Source organism: Alosa sapidissima, chromosome 7, assembly GCF_018492685.1.
Source record: "Alosa sapidissima isolate fAloSap1 chromosome 7, fAloSap1.pri, whole genome shotgun sequence".
Classification (NCBI taxonomy): domain Eukaryota; kingdom Metazoa; phylum Chordata; class Actinopteri; order Clupeiformes; family Clupeidae; genus Alosa; species Alosa sapidissima.
The window spans coordinates 25,863,997-25,870,056 of NC_055963.1; positions in this window are offsets into that span (position 1 = coordinate 25,863,997).

Genomic DNA, 6,060 nt, shown 5'->3' on the forward strand with positions numbered 1-6,060 from the left:
GAAGATTGACTCCAGACTGTCTAACTTTCTCTGCTGTGGTGGTGGTCATAACATCATATTCATAATATCGACTAAAGTAATCTACTACCACCAGAATCGAGTGATTGGACGGGAGAGGTCCCAGTAGGTCAACTGCGACGTCCCGCCAGGGTCCATCAGGTAGCGGTGTGGGCCTCAGTGGTTCAGGTGGGTCAGGTCTAGCAACTATTTGGCATCCGTGGCAGGCTTTGCAATGTCTTTCAGCTGCTCTGTCCACACCCGGCCACCACACTTTAGTCCTCAGATGTTGCTTTGTTCCCACTATGCCCAAATGACCTTCGTGGGCTAGTGCAATGCACGTGTTCGCAAGGCCTGGGGCAGCACTATACGCGTGCCTCTCAGAACAAGATATCCTATTTTGCACAGCTCGTTTGCAATGACGGCATATGGTTTGCATTTCTCAAAATTTCCAGTATCTATGGCTTTGCGCACCTCTTGGAGCTCTTGATCAGTGGCAGATGCTTCCTCCACTTCTCGAGTGGTGAGTGCCTTTGGAGTTGCGTTCACCGCCACAAATCTTACGTACTCCTCAGCCCCGTGCGCCTGTTTTGCCTGTTCCCCCGTGTTTGGCAGAAGTCTTGATGGCGAGTCAGCGATATTGCTTTTTTTTTTCTGCTATGTGTACTACTTTGAACTGGTACGGCTGTAGGCGATGAACCCACCGCTCTATTCGTGCACATGGTTTTGAGCGGGGACCGTATATTACTTTCAGTGGCATATGATCTGTGACTAGGTCCAACTGTCGCCCGTACAGGTATGGATGTAGTCTCTCACAGGCCCATACTAGACCTAGTGCCTCTCTCTCTGTCTGGGAGTATCTCCGTTCACAATCGGTTAGGCTACGGCTTACATAGCACACAGGGACTTTCTGGTTCTGCACTAAGACTGCCCCTAGCCCCACAGGGCTTGCATCAGCTATTACCTGGGTTGGTGCCTCTTTGTCGAAGTAAGCAAGGGTGGTTGCTTTCGCAAGTGCTGCTTTGAGAGCACTAAAAGCTTGTTTTTGTTCTGGCCCAAAATCAAAAGGTATGTCTTTCCTGGTCAGGCGCCTCAGTGGCTCTGACAAAGTTGCAAACTGTGGGATAAACCGGCTGCTGTATCCAACGAGCCCAAGGAAGCTACGCACCTCTGTGGCGGTCTCCGGCTCCCGTGCTTCTGTCACAGCTCGCACCCTCTCCTCTGTTGGACCAATGCCCTTTTCCGATAGCAGAATGCCCATGAAAATCAGTCTGTTCATGTTGAATTGGCACTTTTCAGGATTCAGTGTTAATCCTGTGTCCCTGAGTCTTTCCATGACTGCGTGCAGCCGTCTGTTGTGAGTCTCTTGGTCAGGTGCGTGTATGATAATGTCATCAGATATGTTCTCTACTCCTTCAATACCAGCTAATGCATTGGCTGTCTCGTGCTGATACTGTTCGCTGGCTGATAACACACCAAACAAGAGTCTTTTGCACCTGTACACTCCGTTATGCACGGCAAATGTGGTGATGTCACGTGAATCGGGAGTCAGTTCAAGTTGATGATATCCCCATTTTAAATCTAACTTGCTGAATACAATTGAGCCGTTCATGCCCTGAAGTAGCTTATCCACTGTGGGAATTGGAAAGTGTTCCCTCACTATGGCTTCATTGGTCCGCCTCATATCCAAGCAAAGTCGTACATCATTCCCAGGTTTTGGGACAATCACAACTGGGTTCACCCACGGGGTGGGTCCGTCCACCGGCTCAATGATGTTCAAGTCCACCAATTCTTTGATTCTGGACTCTACAGGCCCCCTGAGGTGGAATGGAATGCGCCTGAGTGGCTGGGCTATACTGGTTTCACCTCTGGGTTAATGTGTAGACTGACCTGTCTTGTTTTCAGTTTCCCAACTCCACTGAACACTTCGGGGTACTGCTGCTGGAGTGCTTGTTTAATGTCTGTAATAGCAGCAATGTTGGCACCTATTCTTAAAACCCCCAGTTTCATTGCTGTCTCCTTTCCCAGCAGCGGTTCACCACTTCCCCTGATTACGATGAACTCTGCTTGTTCTTTCTTTTTTCCTATGGACACCTCACACATGAATGCCCCCTTGACTGCTAATGGCTGATTAGAAGAATATGAGTAGAGTTTCCTCTCTGTTTTAGGAACACAGGAGTGGCACTTAATGTTTTCTGTTTTCAATTTTTCCTATGCATTCTCTCCCATAACATTACTTGTTGCCCCAGAGTCAATCAGCATTTTAATATTCACTCCCCCGACACAAAAGTTAAGTCTCTCTGGCATATGGTTGTTTTCAATGGCAAATGTAAAGTCCTCACGAACATCGACATTGTTCACATTTAGTCTCGGTTTCCCGCTCTTAGTGCGGCATACTTTTGCAAAGCGGGTTAAAATGTGCTTATGTGGTTTCAGTTTAAATGTTTGTGTGGCCACTTGCCAGTTGAGAGAGACGTGTTCACCGCGCTGCCACGCAGCTATGCGTAGTTCTCATGTGCGGCGCAGGGCCGACCGTCACAGGGCGAATGAGAGAATGCTTAATTGCTTTTGACCTGACATCTTTGAAAGACAGATGCAATGATTAATGCATCCATGGCCAGGATATAATTATACAATATGACATGATTTTAATTATGCAATACACTTTAATTTATTTAGTGCTAATAAAATGATTAAGCCTATTTGGACAGAGATGTTTATAATGTGACTATGTCAGTCATCGTGTGATAACGAGAACATGACTAGGCCTAGACTGCTTGTTCTGAGCAAGTGTTGTCAGTGAACAGGCTGTCACAGTGTTGGCTAAGTTACAGACACTCATGAATAACTGATGCTAATTTTCTGGGAAACATTCTCTAGCAGCAGTCACGTTGTCATTGTGTCAAACTAGTTGTGAATTTGTTGTAACATTAAAAGATGACTTTGGCTACTTTGTGCTCAAACTGATGCTCGAAGCTCCAGTGGTTTCCTCTGAAGATGAACAAACTTTTGGAAGATGGTAGCAGATTAACATGAACAATTCCGGGATACGCTTTTTTCATTGCGTTACATCATAGCCAGATACAATAGTGCTATTTTCTGATTTGCTATTGTGTAGCTTCATTCGTTATTTTGATTGGTTGATAAGTGGCAGGCGCGGCCAGAGACATTTTGGGCGCTGCACCATATTAAATATATTATGAATAGTTTTTCTGCGTGAGAAATACAATGTGTGGCGGGAGTGCGTGACAAAAGACTGAAATGAGTGACTGTCAGTGTTGGCAACTCTCGCGAGACAAATAAGCAACTCTCACCTCAAAAAGAAGCCCAATGCCGCTTTAACCTGTCACAGCCTTAACAGCGCCTATTTGTATAATGAGTGAAACAATTACTTTCCAAAGCCAAAACTATCATTTATTTTACTTTGTATTAAAAAATTTGCCCCCCCCCCCAAAATTAGGCTAAATTAAACTCATTGCAAATGTAACAACATAGGCTACACATTCGCACACTTGTGTGTGTGTGTGTGTGATAGAGAGAGAGAGAGGTGTGTATTCCTTCCTGTGTGGTTTATTACGAATATGAATCAAACAGTAACAATAAAAAAATGAACAATAAAAAAGTAGACCAATAGGCCTAGCCCACATGGCAATTATTACCCATGGCTTGTATTTGGGGACCGGCCTTTATTTGTTCGAATCAACTATTATCAGAGGCCCGGCTATAGAGAATATAATCTCGGCCATAATTTGAGGATTTACTGTATGGCCATAGGATCTGCTGAGTATTCAGGGTATAACCTACATTGAAGACAGGTATTTTCTCATAGTTCGAATTACAGGGGGTACTGGGGGGTACTATACCCCCCCAATGAAGACCCAGTACCCCCCAAAGAGACAGAAATATCAGTTTTGGGGGGGTCAGATAATTTTTCTGATATTGTGAAAAATATCATTACAGTTACAATACTGTTTTCACTGTAGGAACATTTTAATGTAAAGCGATTTCAGAAACCCCTATTGTGGACCTTACCATTTTTAACCACCGTGGCGCTAGAAGCAACTGAGCAAGTGTCAACACTGAATGACAAAACGCTAGGTAAATTCCTCCAGTAGGCTAAATTCGGTTTGCTGCTGACATGCATGGGTAAATGTAAGTTGCTAACTGACGTCTAGCTTGTTGAAAATGTGTTATTTTACAACCTTCATTTATAAACGTGTTTGTTCTTTCATAGCTCATGTCACCTCTTCATACATTGAATTACTGGCTACTTACCTGCTACTTACTTACCCACTGAGGCTAGTAAAGTGTACCTTGGTTACCAAGGTTAGTTAGCAAGGTAATTCTCTATTTAAATAAACCTTTACATTGTGGTGAGGTAAAATCGATTGTCATTTCCAAGGAGATGAACTCCATAGTTAGGTATCCATTCTCATTATATCTTGAATAAATTATTGTGCCCTTTTGAAATTGTTAATTGGTTGGTATTGTTTTTACATTCTATTATTTCCTATTTTTAGTTTGATAAATGTAGTTTCATCTAAGAACCCTGATACTATCTTAATGAAACTATTTTTTATCTACAAACAATTACATTAAAAGTGTAAGTGCAGTTAGGTTTTATACACTGTTTGTGTCATATGTGTTAAGGACCAGCAGACAAGAGAGGCACAGGATAAAAGCTGTGAGCAGGCCGCAGGGAGACAAGATGAGGGCAGAGTTGATCAAAACAGTTCTCTTTTGGATATACAGTATAAAAACGATGAGATATTCTGTAGCCTACTGATGATCAGTTTGTCGCATGTTTAGACCTTGTATGTGTGTTGCACAACAAATGTTGCACTTGGCGATCACGGTGGGGATTGATATGGTAATGGACCATTATGATCAGAAGAAGTGAAGGAGCAGTAGCCTACCCCCCAATTATGGTGGGGTAATTCGCACTCTGTATTTTCTACTCCTGCATTTGTGAAAATAATTCCGTTTACACCTGATGATGAAAACAGCCATAGGTCCCGAACTCGTGTATCAAACAGGTGACCAAATTCCAAACCAACAAGGGAACAGCGTGAAGCAATGCAAAACGCCACAAAAGCCTCGGACAGCTGTAGCGATTGTCTGGAAAAAGAATAATAGTTTTAGATGTGCAAACTGTTACACGGGAAGCATATAGGCCTACGCAAATTTTCATTCAGCTTTGCGCAAGAAATGCTGGTTAAACACGGAGTCGCATTTGCTCAGTCTCGCCTGTTTTCTCGCATTGTCCTGACCCTTGTTCTGACTTAGACCTACCCTTAAATTGATTATTGTGACTTCATTTGAGCAAAGTAAGAGCCTGCAAATGGCACCCTATCTATTCTATCAGCGCTGGCGCTCGTTTGACATGTTTGATGCGCGCAAAGGTTTGGCCTGACCATGCACGGCATTTCAGAATGTCATTTCAAGACAGCTCGTTTACCTGGATAAGTCGGAATACTATGGCGTCTTTTGCCGGGATGGAGAACAACGTCAGTCCACGCAGAGCAGAACAAGGAGGTAGCCTATGTGTTATATGAACTCTTATTAGCCCGCGCTGCCATTCTCAGACTGACCGGCTGTGCGCAATTTACAGCGAATTGCATGGGCAGCCCCTTTGACAGCACGTCAGTCCATAATTCTTTGTATTCGCCTTACTGTCACTTAATGTCACGATGTAGGCAAACGACCATGCATGGAAATAAATAGGTTAGACAGTCCAACAGGTTGTTCAAATGAAAATGTTAGGCTATGGTATATGGGCGATTGATATAGGCCTATGCTCAAATCGCAAAATGTTAATTTAACCTACACTATGAAGCGTTTTACTTGTACAAATAAAACATAAAACATCCAGAAACAGATTTTCTATTAACTCTGCGTTCATGATGTGTATGATAGAAATTTCATACAAACTAAATTGGAGTGGTTTAAGCAAAGTTATTGCAGAGTTAAGGGCATCATTGGCAGTGAAGAACAACACGATGATTAAACGTCTCGAAAATCGCCTCTGATTATCACACACATCACAGTCAACCCTGATAGCAT